Genomic DNA, 25,432 nt, shown 5'->3' with positions numbered 1-25,432 from the left:
GATGGTGTCCGCCAGAAATGTGGTAGGCGTGTGAAATGCCCTGCTCACGGGGGATACATGTCGCCCCTAGCTTCAATTGCCACCACAAAAGTGTCCCACACCTCGGGGCCCTCCTGAATGAGACCTTTGTGTTGCAATGAGCGGAGTGTCTGGGCTTCAGCTTGCGTTCGGCAATGTAAGTCACGAAGCCAGGTCATGTGGGAAGGGGCGTGTGGGGCTTTCCAATGAGTTGCTATTAGCCGTTTAAAAACAATGAATGCTAAATCTATGAATCTGTGTATTTGTTTATCCTCTCTGGTGCGGCGCGTATGCCAAGTAAGCAGGAGTCCTGTGTGGGCGACAGAGTGTGAGATGAGATGTCTGTTGTGACGTCCGTAATGTGGAGCCAAGCCGAGTTTATTGAGTGGCAGCTCCAAACCATATGGTAAAAGTCAGCTGCCGGAGTGGCGCATCTTGGGCATGTCGGAGTTGTGTTCGGGTATATTCTTTGGATGCGGGCTGGGGACAAATATGAGTGGTGAATATAATTGAACTGGGTGTAGCGCAGGCGAGGATTACGGGATATTGACTTAATCATCGTGAGAGCTGCGATCCAGGTCTTTTGAGGTAGTGGCGAGGGAAGGACTGAGTCCCAACGTGCCTTAGCGTGCGGCAGGGTGGTACAAACCGCCACCAGCAATGCTTTGTATAATTTCGTTATAATGCCATATTGTGCAACCTATGGTAAGGATGATGGTGAGTAATGGGGACTTGGGGGGCTCGGCGCCAGCGACCCCCCAAAGATTATTAAGTAGCCGCTTAATGGCGCTGTATGTCAAGAAGGCTTTGTTTTGCAGAACTCCGGCAGACACCAGTTCCGCGAAGGTGCTTATTACAGAGCTAGAATATAAATCGCCCAACTTCAGTGTGTTTATTTCCCGCGTGTCATGATGCATTGAGAGGATTTGAGTGCCCGGCAATTGAAATAGCGGTAGCAAGGGTGAATAAGGGGGAGAGGAGGACTTAACTTGGATGTATCTGCGCCAGCAGAACCGAGCTGCTTCCAGCAGTATTAGTTTTGGGAGTAGGGGGGAGGGCCCGATAGCAATATGAACAGAAATTTCTGCGGGGCTATATGTGTCTGCAACATTATGCTTTCAGCAGAAGGAGTCTCTTGGAGCCATGTGGACAGCCACGATAATTGAGCTGCTGCGTAGTATCTTTTGAAATTAGGCATGCCCAGTCCGCCCGTTTCCTGCGAGTGTTGTGTTATAGTCAACGGGACCCTGCGTCTGTCTTTGCCCCAGAGTAAATCAGTTAACATTGATTGCAGTTTGGTAAAGAACGAGCGTGGTAAACACATCGGGAGGGCAGTGAAGTAATATAAAAACCTTGGAAGGATAAGCATCTTGGCAATCGCTACTCGACCCATGGGGGATAAGGGGAGCGAGCTCCAAAAAGGTATTAAGCTGCGGGTGGAGCCGAGTACCCTGTCAATGTTGCCCTCTTTTAGATCTGTGATAGAGTGGTAGATCTGCACTCCGAGATATTTAAAGGTTGTATATGACCACGGTAATTTATATTGTGAAAGTGCCATATGGCGGTCAATCGGGATAGAGGAAAGAGGGAAGATACTTGACTTGGACCAATTAACGTGCAGACCAGAGGCGAGGGCGAAGGAGTCTAACAACTGCAGTACCTCTCCCATGGAGGCCTGGTGGTTGCACAAGTATATTAGGGCATCGTCTGCATAGAAGGATATAATGTGGTAAGTGTTCAATTCCGGAATACCCCATATGTGTGCGTAGCTGCGTAGTTTAATTGCTAATGGTTCCATGGCTATAGCGAATAGCAAAGGAGATAGTGGACAGCCTTGTCTGGTGCCTCTGCCTATAGGGAATGCTATGGAAATAGTGCGACCATTTTTGACACGGGCTATAGGCATGGAGTAGAGCGTTCTGATCCAGCTGATGAAGCCGGGACCGAAACCGAACGCTTTGAGTGTGCGTAGGAGATAAGTCCAGCTTAGCGTATCAAATGCTTTTTTCGATATCTAGGGAGAGGGCCACCGCTTCGATGTTTGTGTTGACATGTATTATTTGTAAGAGCCTTCTGATATTTAAGAAGGTGCTTCTGCCAGGAATAAAGACAGACTGGTCATGGTGTACCAAGCTTGGTAGGTAGGGGAGGAGCCTATTTGCAAGTACTTTCCCTAATAATTTGCAATCTGTATTGAGCAGGGAGAGCGGCCTGTACGATTTAACATCTAGATGGTCACGGCCCGCTTTTGGGAGGACAACTATCAGAGCCTCGCGCATGGAGTCTGGCAGCTGCAAATTGTGGTGTGCTTCGTTGAATACATCTATGAGTGGGTGTAGGAGATGGGTAGCATGGGAATTAAAGTATTCTACTGGTAGACCATCTGAGCCGGGAGTTTTGCTACGTGCCATTTGGGATAGGGCTAGGCGCAGCTCTTCAATAGTGATAGGGCCATCTAGAGTGGCGGTGTTATCAAGGATGAGTTGGTTTTGAGAGACAAGGTGTAATATGTCAGTAAGGTGCTGCTCCGGAGGAGGGAGAGGGGATGTGTAAAGGGTGCGGTAGTATGTTGAAAAGGCGTTGTTAATGCCCGCCTGAGGGTTAACAATGACATCCGGGTTTAAACATATCGCACCAATGGGTGTTGGGTGCGAGGGCTGGCGGGTCAGCCAGGCCAAAAGCCTGCCCGACTTGTCTCCCTCAGCATGTTGTCTTGCCATGTAATGTCTATAGTCGTGTTTGCTTAATCTGTTGTCTGCTTCTTTATGGGCAGCTCTAAGCGAGTTCAATGTTGCTAGTGTGAACTCTCCACTAGCTATCTCATTCTCCGCACTGCGGAATTTTACCTCCAGGTCTTGTAGTTCTTTGGTAAGTGTTTTTCTCACCCCGACCGTGGCCGCAAGACAGTGTCCGCGTATCACCACTTTGTGGGCATCCCACTCTATGGCACGGGATGAGGTTGTATTTTTGTTCAATAGAAAGTAATCAGCTAGTCTTTTGGACATATCTATTTGGAAGGGGGGGTCTAAAAGAGCCTCTGGCTGCAGTCGCCATGTTGGTATACGCGTGTGCATGTGGCCCCATGCCATTGTGACGCACAGAGGGTTATGGTCTGATATAGTGCGCGCTAGGTGTTCAGACATGTGTACTTTGTGCATAACAGTTGCAGATACAAAAATCATATCTATTCTGGTGTGTAGCTTATGTACGGGGGAGTAGTAAGAGTATTCGCGATGAACAGGATGGCTCGCCCTCCATACATCCCTCAGACCATTGTTTGATGCCCAGCTTGCTAGGGCTTGTGCTTCGCGATTGGTAGGGGCCGTGCGGAGTGGGGGAAATGAGCGGTCCATTTGAATGTCAAAGACACTGTTAAAGTCACCCCCCCATATGCACTCTAGTGTGGGATCGCTGAAACTACCGGTGGAAAGCGTGGATAAAAAATCACGTTGATTTACGTTTGGGGAGTACAGTGCAACTAGGGCTAAGGGGGATGCATCAAGGGTACCTTCGAGTATCACGTATCTACCATTTGGGTCGCACTGTGTGCGAGATAAGGCAAATCGGACCCCAGGGGCAATCCAGATGGCAGCTCCACGGGCAAAAGAGGAGGAGATGGTGCCATGCAATTGACCTTTCCATTTTGAACGTGTGCTTTCTAGCGTGGATTTAGAGAGATGTGTCTCTTGTAATAGGGCTATGTGTATTTGATGTCTCTTGAGGAAGGCATGGACCCTTTGACGTTTCCGTGGGGTTGCCATGCCTCTAATATTCCATGTGAGTATCTTATATTTCAAGATACCTTGGTGCGTCTGGGTGGCCATATTGTTTTTGTGGTTTTCGTGTAACCGGAGAGTATTGTGATGTCTGCCCACTAGGACTTGAAAGTCAATGACTACTATATTGCGAGCTGTGATCCTGTTACTATAATAGATATGACCTGCACGTTTGCTGCCGCATTTACAGTTAACTAGCCTGTAACAAAACCAACCAATAAATAGAAAGGTGCACTCTAAAATGAAATATAACAACATTGAAATTACTAATAGATAGAAAACATTTCTGGCAAATGCCGGCTTGAGAGAATGGTCCATATGGAGCAAGGGGGTGCCAGAGGGCATTGGTGTGGAGGCATGGATTTACCCTGCCCAAATTACTCATGGTTCAAAGTGCGATGCACATCGCCTGGGGGACGTCCACAGGCCACTCGCCGCAGCCAGGAACATGGTAATAAGAACCGACTGCCGCAAGGAGCCAGAAAGAGGGGGAGTCATAACAGCGTACCCAGACAACGGAAGCAGGTGGCACTCGATTGCTTAGCAGATGTCGTCCGCTGCACGTGGTGTGAGTGAAGGTCCATGCGTGGAGTCAGCTGAGTCTGAGTTTACGTCCTGTTCTCGGTCTGCGTCCACTTGTGTGGATGAGGTAGTGGGCGATGCCTTTACGAAGCTGGATGTGGCCCGCAGGAGCCGGAAGCGTTCGAACTGTGCCTGTTCAGGTGAGGGTTTAGCCCTTTTGCGTTAAGGCAAGAGCTACTGTCGTCCAGAGTGCTTGTGTCTGGTAGGTCGGCTAGACCTTTAGCATGCAGCCAAGTCCAGGCATCTTCAGGGGTGGTGAAAAAAAAAGAACGAGTGTCATCCTGCACCCGGAATCTGGCTGGGAACATCAGCGCATACTTAATACTGTGTTTGCGGAGACATGTCTTAACGCGGTAGAAAGAGTTTCGTTTCTTATGTACTTCTGCAGTGAAGTCTGGATAAGCTGAGATCAGCGCATTTTCGAAGCTAACCGGGCCAGATTTGCGGAATAACTGTAGGATGAGGTCTCTGTCGCGATAGTTAAGGAGTCTTACTATGAGCGGGCGCGGTTGTGAGCCAGGTGAGGGGGGTCTGCCGGGATCCTGTGAGCTCTCTCAACGGAGAAGAACTTCGGAATGTTGCCTTTGAAAATTGTTTCTGTGAGCCATTGTTCTATGAATAATTCAGTGATTAGGCCCTCAACACGTTCAGGGAATCCCACCAACCGAATGTTATTGCGGTGGGACCGTCTCTCTGCATCTTCAGCTCTGCGTTTTAGGGAGTCCATATCTAACGATAGGTGCGCTAGTTGCAATTGGAGATCAGTCACAGTGCGGGGTAGGGTTGCAGTGTCTTTTTCGAGTTCTGTCACCCTGTCTGCCAGAGCACGTTGATCTGTGCGAAGTATATTGAGGTCTTCTGTTACCGAGCCTATTTTAGCTTCCAGGGTGGATCTAGTGTCTAGAATAGCTTGCAGTATCTTATCGAATTGTGATGTATGTGTTTGTAAGGTAAGTTCCAGCTTCTGCAAGGTCGCTTACGTGGTGGTATGGGCCTCTGAGGGAGATGAAGTAGTGTGGTCCATTTTGCTAGGAGGTGCACGTGGGGTCTTTGGTTTGACCATTTGGTAAGTGCAGGAATACGTGGGCTTTAGCGCAACGAGTGAACACACAGCGGTGTATGCGGACGAGTCAGGCGTCACACCGGTATGGCCTGGACATTGAGGTCGAGTGAGGCAGAGGCAGGACAATGATATTAGAGATTGGTAGTCTAATGCGTTGACTACTACTTAGAGAGCCTAGGAGTTATGTTGCTGATATGGGTTTATGGTACTATTGGGTTGAGGGCGAAACACTACGGAGTTTGTTAAAGGTTATAACTGTTCCGGTTGCCTTAGGGCTCAGGGGGGAGACTAACACCGCAGCGCACTGCGACTCGATAAAAGTCGCCGAAAGGCTCACCTCTTATGAACATCCAGGTACGACGTGCGCTTTGTTCCTCTCTTTGTTGCCTCACCCCTCCTGAGGTGGAACGCGACACGTCAGTATGAGGATAACTAAATAATAGAGACTGCCGTGAAGCAGCTGCATGTCAGCAAAGCAGCCTCTGTCAGGGCAGCATATTTGGGCGATCACAGCAGGTAATCCACGAGTCCACGAGTCCAGGGAGCTTAAAATTGGGAGCCAGCTTCCATGATCCACACCGCACCGGGCGTGGGGACGCCGCTGAATACTTCCATAGCACGATTGCGTCCTGATGTGCCACCGCTAGGATGCGGTCTCAATACGGTGCAGCGCTTTCCAGGGTGCACTGCTTTGCTGCTGAACTCAGCGCCGGTCGAGAATTCAGAAATCGAGAAAGAAAAGAAAAAAAAAAAAAAAAGGTGGCCGCAGCCTGTTTGGGCGTGCAGCAATCTTTTGTGTGCGATCCGGCCTCCGGGCCAGCCGCGGTGCCTAGGATAGCCCCCGGTAAACGGGGGAAGAGTCAGGGCACCAGCACCACTCTCTGTCGTCTCTCCCCAATAGACGAGCCCAGGCGATCCCGCTCCGGCAGGTCGTGAGGGGAGAGGGGCGGCGCCGCCGCAGGGAGAGCCCGGCCGGCGCCGCTCTTTCAAAGCGGGACCTCCCGGTCGGGTCTCGATCACCGCGCCTTCGATGAGGCTCAGATGCTGGTGGTGAGCACAGCGAGTCCGAGCAGCAGCTGCGGGACTCGGGGGATCTCCGATGCGCATGCCGCGAGCGTGCTGATTTCAGGGCAAGTGTGGACCGCGGCCGGCCAAACGCCCATCGCACTCCCAGATGGTGGCAGTTTCTATGGTGCCACTCTGCTTCCTCTTTACTTTTCGGCCTCGGCCAATGGCGCAGCCCCCAGGCGGCACCCCGGGCCACACTCACTCCCCGCGAAGGGGGGGCAGGGACGCTTCAGACAGGATAATTGTGTGGGCTAGGGATCGGAGCTGCAGTTTATGCTGCCGCTCCGGCCTCCATCTTGGCCACGCCCCCCACTTATGTCTCTTCTGCATCTTTTTATGAAATGCAGAGTGCAGGAAGTGAAAATTTGTTTTTTGTACACAAATTATTTTTTAGATAAAGCATTTTTAACATGCTATTAAAAAGTTTTTCATGTATATTTACTAGCCACTTGACAAACTATTGTTAATCATTTTTATTTTGTGAATACTTTTTAAAGAAAATGTTCTAAATAAGCATCACAGAACAGAATCATAATTGTGATGGAAATGCATTTATAACTAAAGCCACATAGCAATGAGGAACTGAGTCATGTCAGGAGCTCTTTCACAGGGGTTGCTGCCTTACACATAAGAACAGTATCACCTTTGTATCCTAAGAAATTAGCTTCTTTTTAACATGAAACCCTATTGGCATACAACTTTGTTAATAACACTACTAGATTCAGGTATACATTTTAAATTCAATTGTAATTAAAGTAGTGTAATGTCATTCACGGAGTAGGTCACCACACATCCTTAATAGAAAGTGTTAGCTGTATAGTATGGTAATGTAAAAATAAAGCTCACATCTTGAACTGTGTGTTGCTTTGATTGCTAGATAGCGTGTTGCCACTAAAAAATTGTGATACTGAGATGTTGAGCTATTCCATATTCTGCTGCTTCCATAAGGCATTTATTTATTCAGATGAGTTGTGCAGGCAATGTCCTTTTCACAAACAAGTGTGTGGGGGTGGCAGCCAACTCAAGTCCCTTGATCAGGAAACTTGCAGATCAGCTGAGCATTGACCCTCCTAAAACTCTAACTCCCTTATTCAAATGACTCACCGTGAGAGGGGCTGCATGAAAGGTGCAATGCACGTGTGTTAGACCTGACATCCTTGGCGTGGTTTCACTGCCTTTGTGCCTCTGGCTCCTATATTTATTACTGCTGGATTTTGTTTTTGCTGGTTTTGGTACTCTGGGCACTTTACCACTGGTGATTAGTGCTAAAATGCAAGTGCTCCCTATGTAAATTGAGATTATGATTGGTTTTCCATGACTGGCATATTTGATTCACTACTAAGCTCCTAGTGTGTGCCCAGGGCCTGTAAATCACATGCTAAACGTGTGCCTGCAGCACTGATTGTGCCACCCACAAGTAGCCCTGTAAACATGTCTCAGACCTGCCATTGTAGTGCCTGTGTATGCAGTTTTAAACTGCCATGGGGACCTGGCAAGTGCACCCTCTTGCCAGGCCAAAACCTTCCCTTTTAGTACATGTAACCCCTAAGGTAGGCCCAAGGTAGCCCCATGGGCAGGATGCAGTGTATTTAAAAGGTAGGGCATGTACCGGTGTATTTTACATGTCCTGATAGTGAAATACTGCCAAATTTGGTATTCACTATTGCAAGGCTTATCCCTTCTATAGGATACCATGGGGATTGCCTTGAAATCTCTTTTAAGTGTAATTGTCCATTGGGAGCAGATAGAGATTTGGAGTTTGGGGTCTCTGAACAATTTAAAAATATATATTTTAGTAAAGGTGTTTTTTAAATTGAGTGTTTGAAAATGCCAGTTTTAGAAAGTGGGCACTTTTTTGCTTATCCAATCTGTGCCTCTGCCTGGCTGTGGAATACATGTCTGGATCGGGATGGCAGTTGGGCTGGATGTGAATTCAATCTAGACAGTCACACAAAGGGAGCTGAGGTATGCCCTGCATATCCTGATGGGTTTTGCTGGACTAGATTGGTGGGAGTAGCTGACACTTGCAACTGGATAGGGCTGTGCCTGTCCTTACACAATGCACCCTCTAACCCACTACAGCGTGTCTAGGGCCAGGGCAGGGATGACAGGGTCTTGTGCACTAGAAAGACGGAGGGGTACTGCCCCTTTGCTGTGTGTGATTTGCTGGGTTGGCCTACAGTAGCTGCTTCTGCTTTAGAGAGGACAAAGACTGGACTAAGCTGCGTATCCTGCTTGTGAAGTTTCTCCAAGAGCTTGGACCGAGCTTGCCCCATATTAAGAAGTCTCAGGGACATCAAGGACTTCCCCTGCCAGAACCTGGGTTCTCTTGCTAAGGATCCTGACTTGCCAAGAGGTGCCCACTCCAGTTCCTGAGCCCTTGGGGTGGAAGTCTGGCAGAAAAACAAGAACCAGGCACACCAAATGCAGGTGACTCCAGAACTGGCACCGCTGCCCGATCCCACACCGCTGCCTGCACCCAAAGCCGTGGTCCCCATGAAGTGACCTACACCACAGGCTGGACACCTCCACAGTGCTTCTAAAGTCCTGCAACATCGTGAGTCCTGAATGCCGTGTCACTAACGTCCGTTACACCCGACTCTGCTGCGGCACCTTTGGCCCAGTGGTGTGGCCATGGCACTGCAAAGTCACCTTATCATGTCTTGACCCGATGGACTCATCGACCCTATCGGATCATAAGGAACCAAAGCCTCGCATCCCATGCATAGCAGCATGGAACCGACACCTCACCTCCTGCGTGGAAATACAGAATTAATGCTGCACTGGCTCTAGAGACACCTCACCTCCCTGACTCCATGCCATGTCTTTGACTCTGCCTCATTTCTAAGGCACTGTACCTGGGGTCTGCGCGACTCTGTGACCGGCGCTGCACTCTCTCGCAACTGTCGTCAGACTGTTGGGAACGACTCTGACACCACGCTGTAATAGTTCCAGCTGGAGCTATTATGTGTCAAAGTGCTTTTATTGGGATTTTATTGTTTAAAAGTCATATCTTTGCTTGTGTATGTTACAATTTTGTTGTTTTGGTCTTGTTTACTTAAATAAATAATGGCTGTTCTTCTAAACTGGTGTGATGTCCACCTGTAGTGTTTTCATTGTGTTACTGTGTGTGGGTACAGATAATTAACACATTGCCTCTGAGATGAGCCTGACTGCTTGTGCCAAGCTATCAAGGGGGTGAGCAGGTGTTATTTTAGGATTATGACTTCCTTACCCTGACTAGGGTGAGGGTCCCTACATGGACAGGGTGACAACTGACTGCCAACTAGAGACTCCACCTTTAACAACACCTGTCTTGAAAGTGCATGTGAGCGGCTACAGTGCCTAGAACTTGTTCTGCTTTAGATGTGACGTGCTGTGACCCCATTTCCCTACTTATACTGCTTGCTTACCTACCCTGCCTGTCTAGTCTGCCTGAAGTTCTTTTGTTTAAATCATTTCTTAAAGCTGACAGCAGTGGACTCTGTTTCCTATTCCCATCCACTATGGGCTCTAATCTTGGAGAGGTTCTCCGAGGACTTGGCCCCATCCTGCCTCAGCTTCACCACCCTCCAGTTGATCCCAGCTGGAGCAGAACTGGTGCTCTGTGTGTGTGTATAATAATGGGAATAAAAAATGACATATTTATGGTTGTGTTTAGTAACACTGCGTATGTGCATGCATAGTAGATTTCGAATGTTCGAAAGTGTCACAGGGCACCACCTTTATCAGTGAGAATGGTAGCATGCGAGTTCTGACGTTTCTGGCTGGTTGTATAAACAATTATGTTTTTTAAGGTTAGGCTTGTAACAACAGCATGGAGGTGTGTGACAGTGTAGCAGGATTGTGTGTTTGAGAACGAGCATTGTGGATAACTGTACAACAAAATAATGTTTGGGGACATTTGACACTGGATGGGTGTATGCATGCTGGCCGATTCAATTAGAAACCAGTGTGCATATGGACTGTAATAGAAATGTATGTGAGAAGAGAGTAGTGTGTGTCTGATTGGCTGTACAACTTGCGGTGTTTGACACTCCTGTACTCATAGCATGTTTGAATGTGACTAGTTCAGTGTTGGTCAGCAGGGCAACTGTGTAGTTCGATGTTAGCGTGAGCGTATATTCATGCAAATTGCATATATCTGTGGCTAGTAATTGGCATGGAGCAATAAATTAAATATGTGTTTCAGTAGAACTAATGTGGACACAAATGCAGTATATGTCTGTTACAGAAGGCAATTGAACTGTACCTGTCAGAGCACTGTTTTTTTTTCATTTAGGCTGAACCGTTCTGGCTACATAATAGAGGCATATGCCTAGGGAATGGCTGCCCCTGACATGTGATTTGTGCATTCATATGGCTCTTCTTTCGTGTAGTCATGTGCCCTAACCTGTTTGTGTCCAACTACTGAAACAGTTGAGTTGGACCTACGTGACCACCAAGAAAGAATTTTGGACCTCGCAAGAGGTGAGAGTTGTAGAGATGTCAGTAAAATACAATGTGCCTAGCCTGGACTACAACTGAACATTAAACCAATGTACACATTGTTTCCTAATTGGTCTGTAGACTACAACAACACTTTCTGTTTGCAGAACTTGGCTTGGCGCTCCTGGATCTGTCACTGCAGCCCCACGATGTGCCTGCACAGACTGCCAGGACATGATGAACCTGAACAATGTAAAAAGACACAAGCACAAGAAATACTCCACCCTGTTCCTGCTCCTGGCACTGACCAACATGGCAGATCATCCTGCTCTGGTCTTCATCAGAATGGACTGGCTCTCCCTCCAGCCCCTGGTAAGGATGACTAGCGGCACAACAGTTTGGGTCTGATGTTGTATATGCACAGGGGTATGTTCACTTGACATAACACCTGACACAGATTGCTGCTGCTATCGCAGTAAGAAGTGGACTCATTCAGCCTCAGTATCAGGCAGAAACCGCAGTTGTGACGTTTTGTGAAACATCACAGACCAAAATTGTTGCCCTTAACCTAGAGATAGGTGAACACCAGTTTGAACTGTTCACCTTCTGTTTCACATGTCATCAAGCAGTTGGCATTCTTTTTATGATTCTTGTTACTGCTGCATTAACTAATCTAGACAGGGATCTCAATGTGCACTCTGTGTCTGAAGTAGACAAAACCCAGAACCTGGGTACTAGGGTGCGCTGCAAAATAGAAATGAAGTGCATTGCAAGATCTATGAAGGGTCATAGTGCAGGCATAACAGAGGTTGCTGACGTCAGAGTTGATGTGCATCCTTAGAACAGTTTATGTGACTGGTCCCATAATAGAGTTGCACTGCTTTCAGAGTTGAGGTTAACAGGAGTGCTCCGGTGGTTCAGGTTTTCTGGTTAACTGGCACAGCGTTTCAGAGACTCAATGCTAAGTTAACCATTTTGTGCTGCAGGTCAGGTCTGAGGTGAGTTACACACATTAAGGAGCATATTTACAAGAAAGTGGTGCATTGGTCCCAATGCACCACTTTTCCGGCATCACCCCCGCCCGCCCCACCTAACAACACCATGGTTGCACGGTATTTGCAGTATAGCACTCTATGGTGGCAGTTAGGACAATAGCATCAACATTTTTGATTCTGTTATGGTGCTTTTCTGCACTAGCATCAAACATTTTGAAGCTAGTGTAGCAAAGCACAGGGAGGGCCATTGATTAAAATGGGTGCTTCATTTTAGCGCCTGCTCTGAGGAGGCATTAAAAATGACGGAAAAAATGGCTCAGTGAAATCTTGCAAATTTTACTGTGCCATTTTTTCGGGCCTTCCTGAGTCGGAACACCCTCCTTGCATACATTGTGTCTGGCGCAGTCATAATGTGGCACAAGAATTTACAAAATGGCACAATGCGAGTACTGCGCAACTTTGTAAATACGGCATGGGAGAAAGGCCTCCTTAACGCCGCCTTAGAGTTAAAACAAATTTGCTAGGCTGCTGCATGGTGGTGCTAGGGGCTTGTAAATATGTCCCTAAGTTGTTTTTGGGCCAATTTGTTACTCTTTTCTCCATTACATATTTGTCTCTTGAAGGTGACATATTATCACTCTGCCTACAAAATGGCAATTCACTCATCCCTGTGCGATCTGTAGCCACTTTGTATAATAGCATAGTACTTGGTCTCTCTGATCTTGCTTAACTTGATTAACCTGCTTGTATGTAATTTTCTTACAATGAAAGTATTTGAGTATTTCATTATCTATGGATTTTCTACAAATGTAAGTGAAATTATTGCTATGAAATGCAATAATGAACAACATTTTTTCAAATTGCTGTCTGATGCATCCTCCCCATTCCTGACACTTTTTCGGGGAAAACAAGATCCCTAACTCTCTGCAAATCAGATCAAGTATTACAACTGAATTCAGTCAGAGTCCATGGAGGCAGCAGGTGGTGCAGTTGGCTGAAGTGGGCCACACCAGTAGTAGAAAATGGTGGGGTCCTCGGAGTACAATTTTGGTCACCTGCCTTATTTTTTAACAAATTAACCACGGGGCGACATGTAAAGGGGCACCAACAGATATTCCCTCACAGAGCGGCCAGCCCTGCTCGGGGAAACCACAAATCAGCTCATACGATGAGTTAACAAAGAAAATACTCTTCTGGTGTTTCCCTACTCTCATTTCACCAAGAAAAATTGTTTGACTGGTGGGTAAGGAGCAGGCTTAAAACAAGGAGTTAGCGGGTACTGGAATCAGGTGCCCGAACATCAGTACTTTGGTAATTTCCCATTTCTTAGGAAAATCCTAGTACTTGCATGTTAATAGTGCACCTCAGAATTACTGCTCCCCATAGTACTGGCAATTTCACTTACTCTTCTACTGTAGAAATATACAATATTTTGCTCCGGCACTCGGGTACTGTATTCACTTACAAAATCAACATGGAAGAGTCTTTAGAAGGTTATCATTTGCAAAGATGTTTTTGGTACCAGGCACACCAAACAGCCACATCTTCTGATGGATTTCTGAATGACAGAATCAAAATGGGACCTCGTCATTCAGCTCATTCAGCACAGTATCAGGCAATATGCTATTTTACTGTTTTCTCTGACCAACATATTTTATGAATCACACGCTGTTACTCTTTCTCATTTCCTCATACTCTTTATTATTTTGGAATACTATGCCTATCCCGATTAGTGACCAGGACCGGAACTAAGGAAAAATATCCTGTAAACGGATTTTGTGAATGCGCTGTTTCTCCATCTAGCCAGCCTTTCGATTGCGGGTGTCACATTATTGTCAAGTTCATTGCTAATATTGCTATGTATATTGCCTGAATTAGATTTAAATGAGGGCTCCCGGTTTTACAGCATTTATTTTTTGACATTTCTGGCTGTATTTATTCATATTTATCTTTTGCTCGGGTTTCCTGAAGGTATCCATTTTTCATTTTGTGTTTACTGTAAAAAAGAAGCTGCAACAGGTGTTTTTCCACATTTACTTAACTGAAAAATGGATACTCATATTTGAATGTCAAAAATGTTTCAGCAGTACAGAGTGCAATAACATTAGCTGAAAACACTTTCATTGTAGAATAGCATATATAGATAACTATAGATCTTCACTTAATTATGTTTTATTAGGAAATCTATTACCTTTTTATATCTCTCCTACTCTCAGTCTGTACACCTACTAATGACTCATGACTAACAGTAGAAAAAATCATCCAAAGAAGGCCTATTTTCCATATTTTTCTACAGGCAAGGTAAATAAATAGGTTTCTGTTTGTATTTATCTGTAAAAAATCTGTAAAAACAGAAAACTGGGAGCCCCAAGTTTAACTTTAGTGTAAAATCCATTTTTACAGAATAATGCATTCATGCCATAATCTTAGATTTTCATCTCTCTCGCCTTACGCACACCATACTGTTTCTGAGCACGGAAATCAGTCTATACTCTTCACCTACGTATAAATTCATTTGTAGCCATGTCTGCTCTCGATGTTATATTTTTAGCTACCACTCCTCTCTTCAATTTTCGTAAGTTGGGTATTCATTGTTCTCTCTGAACAGCCCGGCAGGATAAAAATGTACTGACATGCCTCATTAGGTAATAAGGATGGTCTTTCCTACCCCAAGCTCCTTTAAGAGGTTTCACTCCATTGGCCTATAGTTCTGTGAAGTCATTAAATGCACAACCTCACTATTAGAAGCAAAATGTGCAGGTCTTTGTGACACCTGGCAAACTCCCTTTCTGCCGCTAGAATGGACATTGATATGGGGTTCAGTAGAACAATTTCATTATTGTTAGGTCATGGTCTTATTTACAGCTCTATTAGGGGCATAGTTATACTCTTTTTGCACCAAATTAACGTCATTTTTTTTAACTCTAATTCGGAGCAAAACTAACTCCATAGTTATACTTTGGTGCTAGACCCCTCTAGCACCAAATTTATGGAGTTAAAGTCATTTTTTGGAAGTCGAAACCTACCTTGCCGTAATGAGATGCAAGGCCGGCGTTCCCGCGCAAAAAATGACTCTATGGCCTTAACGCCATATTTATACTCCCGTGCAAAAATGGTGTACGGGAGGGAGGAGGGGTCAAAAAATGGTGCAAAGCTTGCTTTGCCCGACTTTTTAATGCCTGGGGCCCATATTTGGGTCCATATCTATACTTTTTGACACAAATCATCGCTAGGGCAGATTTGCGTCAAAAAGTGTACCGCCGGCTAACGCCATTCCAACGCGCCAGTCGGGCACCTTATTTATGGAATGACGTTAGCCAGAGCTGCAAGCTGGTTAGCCTCAAAATAACTGAGGGTAACCTGGCAGCGGAGGCAAAGGGAAGGCTAGGGGCTGAGTGCCAAAGAATGGTACAATTCAGGTTAGAGTCAAAAATATTAGCTCTAACCTGACTAGCGCCATTTTTGATGCACAACCCCCATGGAAATGACTCCTGTCTTAGCAAAGACAGGAGTCATGCCCCCCTGCCCAATGGTCATGCCCAGGGGACTCAGGTCCCCTGGGCATTGCCATTGGGCACAGTGGCTTGTAGGGGGGGCCAAGTTAGGCCCCCCTATGCCACTTAAAAAATATATATATATTATACTTACCTGCACTTACCTCCACTCACCATGGATGGATCCCCCCATCCATGGGTGTCCTCCAGGGGTGGGCGAGGGTGGCAGGGGGTGTCCCTGGGTGCAGGGAAGGGCACCTGTTGACTGCTTCCATGGTATCCCACCATGGAAATTAGCCCACAGGTCCCTTAACGCCTGCCCTGACCCAGGCGTTAAAAAACGGTGCAGATCTCGCTGGGCACCATGTTTTAAGGCCTGCCTCCTCCTGTGTGTCATTTTGACGCCGGAGGATAAATAAAACGCACATGCCTTAGAGTCATTTTTTGCACGGGAACGTCTACCTTGCATGTCATTAGCACAAGGTAGGTTTTCAGGTACAAAAATGACTCAAACTCCATAACTTTGGCACTAGACAGGTCTAGCGGCAAAGTATAAATATGGAGTTGAGGTTGCACCCAATTTGCACCAAATGAAATGACGCAAATCCGGCGCAAACAGAGTATAAATATGGGCCTGGGTGAGGGCAGGCGTTAGGGGACCTCTGGGCCTATTTCCATGGTGGAACACAATGCAATAAGGCCACAGGTGCCGTCCCCAGGCCCCAGGGACACCCTCACCCATACCAGAGGGACAGCGGAGGATGGGGGACCCCATCCCAGGTAAGTACAGGTAGGTATTTTATTTTATTTTTTTAAGTGCCACTGGGGGCCCTGTAATGGGCCCCCCTACATGGCACTGGGTGCATTGGCCTTGCCCAGGGGACCCTGGTCCCCTGTGATGGCCTCTGGGGTGGTGGGCATGACTCCTCTCTTTTCTAAGACAGGAGACATGTGGTATGGATAGTTTTGTGTCAGAAAATGACTCTAGGCAGGTTAGAGTCATTTTTTTACTCTAACCTGCCTAACCTCATTTTTTGGTGCAAAAACCCCTTCTTCCCTACTGCCAGCCCACCCCGACTAAAGTCATTTTTTTTTGCCACTAGCCTACCCTTTGCACCAGCTTTCACCATTCCATAAATATGGTGCCCGGCTGGTGCACAGAAATGGTGCAAGCCTGTGCAAAACTTTTTGTTGCAAAACTGAGTTGGTGCAGTTTTGCACCAAAAAGTATAAATCAGGGCCATTGTTTTTACTCTAACCTGCCTAATGTCATTTCTTGGTCCAGAAACCCCTTCTTCCATACTGCCAGCCCAACCCAACTAAAGTCATTAGGGTCGAGCCTGCGTTGCATGCGCTCGCGCATGCGTATCGCAGCGAGACGCTTTAGTATTTAGAAAATGGCTCGGAGCTCTGTCAACTTCACGTCACCGTTTTTTATTGGTTCGTGGGCTTGCCTAATAAAATCTGCTTGCTTTCATTAGTCGAAGGCACGCATAAGTCATGCCTTTTCCGGTGGCTAGCCCTCCTCGAGCGCAGCGATCAAGTACAGAAAACATGCGAGGCTCGCTGTTTTCCATCAGGCTCGTGGACTTCTTTTTCTCTAATTAAAGAGCGTGATCTCGCTTGGCAGAAGTCGAGCGCTTTACATAGTTAATTTAACTTTTTCGGGTTACGTACATAAATGCACTTTTGCCCGATAGGTGAAAAGTCGGGTTAGGAGTTTACAACGCAATCAACTCTAACATGAGCAAACGCGAGACCCGTTGCATTGTAAATGCTTGTTTTTTTTGCTGCTAGCCTATCCTTTGCACCGGCTTGCACCATTCCATAAATATGGTGCTCGGCTGGTGCACAGAAATGGTGCAAGCAGGTACAAAACTTTTTGGTGCAAAACTGAGATGGTGCAGTTTTGCACCAAAAAGTATAAAACAGGGCTTTAGATTCTTCTGAAATAGCAATACATATGCAAATGAGAAGTAGAATGGAAAAATTATGGCTGGCTAACGGGGAATATCAACAAAAAGAGGGATCGGGAGGATTAAAGGTCCAGTGTACATACTCCCAATACGTGCAATCAATAACAAAAGTACACTGTTCCTAATTCTAGGGTGAACAGTTAAAGTTTAGGAGCTAAAAACCCTCACACACCCGAAAGGGTGTCATGCTTCATCATCGGGAAGCTCCTCGTCAGACCGGCTGGTGCAATGTCTGACGGGCTCCCCTTTCGGGGGCTCTTTGCCGGAGATCTTTTTGATATGTGGTGGCTGCCGTTGATTTATGAAGGTCAGACACTCTGAATGGCAGGAGAGTGATCAAATTAAGATTGATTAGAAACCCCTGAACTTGTTCTGTTTTAATATCTATCCAGAGGGGTTACTATCAAGATTAAAAACATAATAAAGTGGGGAATGAGAATGATGCTCAACCACTTTAGAAAGCCTGGAGTACTGGGAAATTGTCACCTGTCTCCTAGGGTATGGTCAACATGTTTCGCGTAATATTGGTCGTGAAAGATCCTCTAACGCTTCATCAGGACCTACAGCAAACTAGACTTCTCCTGGCTGTGTACAAAAGAAAACACTATCTAATTACGTGTATGAGAGATAAATAGCAGTCACTTACAGCATTTCTGTGAACTGTCTCGTAAACAAAAAGGTCGCCCTAGAAAACAAAGGATATAATGCAAACAATTCTGAGTGCACGGTTGTATGACCTTCACCCCCAATGTGAATCTGTGCATCAAGTGGTGTCAAACACATAAAAGAACATTTGCTTACCCGCCCTCTGCTTTTGGGGGGCCCCTTAGGGGGTAGCACGATCCAGCCTATAGCTTCTGGCAGGGGTGAAATGTTGTTAGCACATTGAGAAACATTTAAAACTTGAATAGGGGACAAAATATGCAGTAGAGTGACCCCTATAACAAAAGGTATTGATGCCGGAATAAGTCAACATGCTAAGCACCATTAAATAACATGATCCTGGCATCATCATTTGTAATCAATCTAATATCTGTAGAAATAGCCGTATGTAAAAATTCCTCCTTATCTTTAACAAATGTCTGGTAGAGTAACTGTATCACCAAGTTAATAATACTGATAGATCTTAAATCAAAGCATATTTCCAACCAACCGTCATTAAAGATGAAGCAGTCCCATTCAATGGAGGTATATTCAGCATAGTAAAAAATTGCAGAGCTAGTCTCTGTCGAACGCTCTCCTTGAAGTACGATTCCCCACACTTACTTTTATATAGGCGTCCTCAATTCGAGACACCTACCCACCGTCGTGCTCGCCCTGAAGACAGAGAGCCGGTGCTCGATCGGCACATTTTAAACGCGGTGTGGAAGCTAATTGCTTCCGCGTTTCGACGGCGTGGCTTCATAAAAATGAAAAACGGACTTGATGAAGTCCGAATGATTAGCAAAACATCGAATAGTTCACTGTCAGTGTGTCGGCCATCTTAGAAAGGGGTTTGGACGGCTCCTCTCTGGTTAAAATTGGAGAGTACAAACAAAGAACGCTTGGTAAAATATTTATTGTGTCAAACGTCAAAAATGAGTTAATTTAAAAATGATACATTGCCAGCATATGAGATAATGGCACCAGATAAAAAGTGGTGTGTCAGGCAAATTATAGACTAGCGATAAAGGAAGGAGATTCATTGCTATTTTAGATCAAAAAACCAGAAAGTTCGTAAAAATACCCATCGTTGGGGGTCATAAAAATGGTTATAGGTGGATTTGCCTCATTTAGTACAAACGAATCAGTGATCCATGCTCTTAACGAGACAAAGATACCCAGGGGATGTCATCATTCAACCCAATGATGTTAGTATGTAATTTAAACACCCAGCGTTGTTCAAGTCTGAACAATGATTGGGAGGAGTCGTTGATAAACTTGGGGGATTCCAACACTACCCAGCGCAAATCGTCTGGATGGTGGGGTTTCTCAAGAAAGTGGGCACATAATTTAGTAGTTATTCGGCCACATCTGATGTTACTTCTATGTTCATTGATCCTTATCTTGACAGGTCTGGTGGTCATTCCTATATATTGTAGGCCGCATGGACATGTTATCATGTACACACAATTTTTTGTATTGCAATTGGTATGTTTTATCAGGTTCCATCGGCCGATGGGTACCAGATCAAGTGTCTTAGTGTGGTGTGTCAAAGGACAGACGTTGCATTGTCCACATGGATAATGTCCTGATACTGGAGGAAGATTCCAGAGTGTTGTCTGGGTCTGGGTGGTATTCCTAGGGCGAGTATGAATTATCAAGTCCTTGATATTCTGTGATCGTTTAAAGGCAAAGAGTGGTCTAGGAATATTACAGCCACTACTGCCAAGTATTGACCATCTTTTCAAAATAAATCTCTTGATTTTATTGGACAGAGGGGTGAAAGTAGTAACACATGTCATTGATTTGTTGGTATCCCTGGTGTTAGGTTCGAGTAAAGCCTCACGATTATTATTCCTTGCTCTTTTCCGGGCTCGATTGATGATTTCCCGGGGGTAATTACGTGCCAATAATTTGGTTTGAAGGTCATTAGCCTGTGTATTGTAGGTGTGTGTTGAACTACAATTACGTCTTAGTCGCAAGAATTGGCCAAATGGTAAGTTATCACGTAATGATTTCGGATGATGGCTGTCGTATGTCAGGAGGCTGTTACGGTCCGTTGGTTTTTGGTATGTACTCGTAGTTAGTTTGCCATTCTGGATAGTGATTAGTAAATCCAAAAAGCTAATCTCAGTGGTTGACATTGTCGATGTAAATCTCAAGAAAGGGTTGAGTGTATTAACCCATTCTGTAAAAGTTGAAACAGTCTCTAGGGGACCATGCCATACAATCAAAATGTCGTCGATGTAGCGTCGCCATAGTTTGATGTTGGCAAAAAACGGGTTTGTAGGTGGCAAAATGAATTGTTTCTCAAAGTTGTACATGTATAAACATGCCAAGCTGGGAGCAAAGGTGCTACCCATGCATGTACCTCTTATCTGATGGTAAAAATCGTCTTCAAACTGGAAAAAATTCTCAGTCATTGCTAGATTAGCACATTGCATGATAAAAGAGACTGGTGATGTAAGATTTTCACTATTTGCTAGAAGTGTAGTTTCAACTACCCGTAAGGTCGCATCCTGTGGGATGTTTGTATACAGTGCTTCCACATCCAAGGTAATCAAACCGTGGACATAGACCGTGTCATTAATCAAGTCGATCAAATTTAATACATCCTTGGTATCCTGTACATAAGTTGACGATTTTTTAACCAAAGGCTGTAGGAAATGATCGCAAAATATAGACAGTGGTTCTAATAGAGACCCAATGCCTGACACTATTGGTCGTCCCGGTGGTGGTGAAGTGCCTTTATGAATCTTTGGAAGGCAATAAAAGTATGGGACCTTAGGGTGAAGAGTATCCAGAAAGGCTGCTTCTTTGGGAGAAATCCATGTATTATTGGTTGCTTCAAGAATCATAGACTTGATCTGTGATTGTAATCTAGGGGTAGGGTCCCTAGAGATCTTGGCATAGTAAGTATCATCACTTAGTAGTCGTAAGCACTCATGTCGATAGTCTCCAGAGTTCATTATCACTATTGCCCCTCCCTTGTCAGCCTGTTTGATGACGATGGTTGTATCTTCACTCAATGTCTTTAAGGCTTGTCGTTCAATTGTGGGGATATTAATAAAAGGGCACTTGGGGTGTATTGTAGCTATGTCTGCTAGGACCGCTTTCTCAAAAGCTAACACCTCACAAGGAATAGTAGTAGATGGTGGGGTGAATGTGGATTTTGGCCTAAGTCCCGAATCAGTCTGAATATTGTCAGATGGTGTATCTGAAAAGTAAAAGTGTAATCTAATTTTACGGAACAATTGTGATAGTTCACAGTTCAACCTAAAAAGGTCTTCAGTCGGTGTGGGGACAAAGCCAAGACCTCGATTGAGCACCCTGGTTTCTGTCACAGAGAGTTGTTTAGTAGAAAGATTTACTACTAGGTTCTCGCCGGTTGATTTTTCCCCTGGCTTCTGGTGATCATCTGGGGTTCTTCTGTGGCCCATTGAACACGCCTGCCTCTGCCTCTTCTCCTGCCTCTCCCTCTGCCCCGGCCTCTGCCTAAAAAAGGATTGAATGGCATAAAGGGGCGGGGTTGGTAGAAGGGGTAGGGAGGTTGCCAGGGTACATGATGGTTGACAGGGTAAGGAGGATAATTGTAGAATGGTGGAGTGGGTGAGTTATCATCCGTACTCCATCCATCAGAAGAAGAACTGTTGCTGGTTTTGCGTGGTTTTTTGTAAGAGGATTGGGAATCGTCTGATGAACGTGACTGGCCATCTGTCTCAAAATCCTCAAGGGTATAGGGATAGATTTTATCCCGACTAAATCTGGAGATATCTTTTTGGAGTTTGGTAATCTTTTGATTTGTTAGGAAAATTTTTGTTTCGTTTAGTTCAGTGTTAATCTCGGCTAGCCGGGTCTTAAATGCTGCCAGAGTGACGGTGGTTCTTAATGTACCTTCTAAGGAGTTGATCTGGATGGTAATAGAGTCTGCCAACCGTCTGGAAGTATTGATGATAAGTACTAACCAATCTCTGGTGCATTTCCACGCTATCTGTGCCCAGTCTTTCCTAAATGTAAGATCTTGCAGGAAAATCCTGGGTATGTTAGACACTAAAAGGCCATTGGGAGCGATGTTAGCTCTTAGATATTCGGTCATTATAGTCCCGTGCATAACAGTTTTTATAAGATCACGCTTCAAGGTGGACAATTTGTCCCAGTCTTCTTTTAGACTACCCGTTGGAGCTGACCCGTCATTAGTTAGAATTGACGGCGTTTGCAGGATTGCTGCAACCATTTCATCGTCAAAACTCAAACCCTGGAAAGTATCCATAGTGTCGAAGACACTGGGTGAGTATTAATAGCTAATCCCACAGTAGAAACTGTGCAGAAATATCAACAAAAAGAGGGATCGGGAGGATTAAAGGTCCAGTGTACATACTCCCAATACGTGCAATCAATAACAAAAGTACACTGTTCCTAATTCTAGGGTGAACAGTTAAAGTTTAGGAGCTAAAAACCCTCACACACCCGAAAGGGTGTCATGCTTCATCATCGGGAAGCTCCTCGTCAGACCGGCTGGTGCAATGTCTGACGGGCTCCCCTTTTTGAGGGTTTTTAGCTCCTAAACTTTAACTGTTCACCCTAGAATTAGGAACAGTGTACTTTTGTTATTGATGGCTAACGGGGAAAACATGAACTTACAACATCACCCCATTTTTAAAGATATATATATTTAATTAATAAGGAGATTCTGGGGTTGGTTTGCTAGTGGTTGACCACTTACATACAATGGGGGTTGAGAATTTCAGGGACCTTCAATATATTCTCGGGACATCAACATCTTGCTTCACAGGTACACACACAATAGGAAAAGCTTCATATGCCCACGTCTGGCTGTACCATGGGTAAAAAAAGAGGCCCACGTTCTAGGCACAGACCCCTTATTGATTTTATGGGAGTGGGCGCACCCTACTTCTTAAGATAAGTGCTTTGAGAACCAAACTGTTGTGAGACTATCGAAAATGTCTTACCAACAGACCACGTCCTCTATTTACATATCTGCTCTCAGATGGATCGCTTCTCAACTTGAATCTGTTTTCAGAAGTAGGCTCAGAGTCTATTGCTTGCTTATGATAGCGATTCTAAGGTACATTTCACAGTTTCTGTCTGTTGTGGCACATTGATGCTAGCAATTCAGATTATTTTTTGTTATTGTTGTTCTGTACTGGGTGTGATATACATAGCAAACGCTCTTTCATCTACATTTCTGACACCTTTCTCAGACTGAGCATTAAATTGGAATTGGAAATGTCAAGTTTCCAAGTAGAAGACGAACGCAGTCGCCTACTCAGCTCACACCTGCTGTTTTTGCAATCATCAATCAACTTTCTAAAAATTATGCAAGTCTTCTTCTGAAAATAGCTTAAGACAAATTAATAGGTTATGTCCCTATTGTTTTAGATTAGTCGGTAATCCCAGAAAAAAAACCTCTGCATGTACTTTCACTAAGAAAACATCCGTACTGCAATTAACATATGGCATCGGTTTTTATGCAATTTTATAGCTGCATTTTTATGACCTTTGTGTTTGTCATAGCGTTTAACATTCTTTCCAGCGTGTGCGCCAGGTTTTTGAAATTGAAAGAAGTCTGGTTACAAAGAAACCTAAGAGCAAAGTATGTGCAGCATCGCATTATGCACGAGAGGTCACTTATTTGTTCATGGCAGTTGACATAGTACGTTGTTATGATATATTACATGTGGAACCATGGTACCTCAATGTTCTATGTTGTGCTTGGGAGCGCCATGGTTACAGCGGAATGTGTAGGAGGGAGTGCACTGCGGGGAGGCCTGGAGTTGGGATTTTTCAAGATAAGAACTGAGTTTAAGAATACACTGTCGGCAGAGTAACAAACTAGTAAATGTATTTTCCAAGCATTGTACAGCCAGGACAGCCCAGAGTAAATTGACCCGCGCTAACTGAAACGGTTATATGTGCCGCTCTGCAATTATCTTAATCTTAAAGGCTGCATTCTCAGCAGGTGCTCGGGTGCATCACGTGACATCATTCCAGCTCACAAGTCCTTTAGCCGCTTGCTGGAGGTCGCACTCCGAAAGAGCAGTTGCTGTGTCGGTGGAGAGGCACCAGAGCTGTGAGAAGCCCTGATAACCATGAATGGACACCTCTTTAGGAGGCGCCGAAAACACTCCGAGCAATTGTGGTCGAGTGAGCTAGGAGGTCTGCGCTCGCTTCTCGACACATTGCATGACTCTGAGGAAGCCACATAAATCACTCATTTTCAAGGGGCGTGGCCTGCACTCCAAGAATCGAGCGGAGAACGACTGAAGGATTAATCAGTTGTAGCTCAGTAGAAAAGATCTTCCTGGAATGCTCTTTGTTATTGTGCAGTTTCAGTGGCAGCTATATTGCCGTAACAAAAGAACGCTGGAAGCAAGTTTGCAGCACCATTGGCTCAGTGTTGTTATAACAGGTTATTTTTTTGGTTAGTTATCTATTGAGATGTTGTTTTAATTTGTTATGGTGGAGTCTTTACTTTGACTCATTATTCTAGCATGTTATTTTGGCCTGTTATTTATTTTGCCTTGCAGGTTACCATAGCAGCGAGTAATATGTCACAGCCACTGCAATTCTTATCTGAGCCTGGAGAACCCTTCCTGCCATGGAAGCAATGAAAACAACTCTTTGATTCTTATTTAATAGCAAAAGGTGGTGCAAAGTTCCCAAGGGCCAGGTAGCAAGGGATATTGGTCCACATGTACGAACACATTTTACCATTGACACAGAATGGGAAAAACCCTTTGCTACATCTGGCCCACTGTAGCACAATTTGGGCATGGAAGATCGCAATATAAATGAAACCCTTGACGAAATCATGATACGGCATATGGAAAGGCAACCTAGGGAGGTTTTTGAAATGTTTCTCATGATGCAGGAGCAACATTTTGGACCACTCATATTTTCTAGAATACAAGCCAAAACAGAGAGAGTAGGCAACTATTTAGTCTCTTTAAAAAGCTTAGCATAAACATGCAAGTTCGGTGAGTTATCAGATTCCCATATAAGGGATCAGTTAGTGCATTGCACCAATGATGTGAAAGTACAGGAAAAACCTTTGACTGAAAATCCCAACCTAGAAGAAGCAATAGACATAGTGGAGGGCATAGAACACATCTCAGGTTGGGTTAACCCCTTTGCTGCCAGGCCTTTTCCCCCTCAGGTGCCAGCCTTTTTTTTTGGCTATTTGGGGCAGTTCACACTTAAGCTCTTATAACTATTTGTCCACATAAATTACCCACGCTAAATTTGTGTTCTTTGTTTACAACATCCTAGGGATCCTAGAGGTACCCGGAGTTTGTGGGTTCCCCTGGAGGAGACCAAGAAAGTAGCCAAAATACAGCAAAAAGTTTGTTTAAAAAAAAAAAACTGGAAA

This window comes from Pleurodeles waltl, chromosome 3_1 (genome assembly GCF_031143425.1).
Source record: "Pleurodeles waltl isolate 20211129_DDA chromosome 3_1, aPleWal1.hap1.20221129, whole genome shotgun sequence".
Taxonomy (NCBI): domain Eukaryota; kingdom Metazoa; phylum Chordata; class Amphibia; order Caudata; family Salamandridae; genus Pleurodeles; species Pleurodeles waltl.
This window is presented reverse-complemented; position numbering follows the sequence as displayed.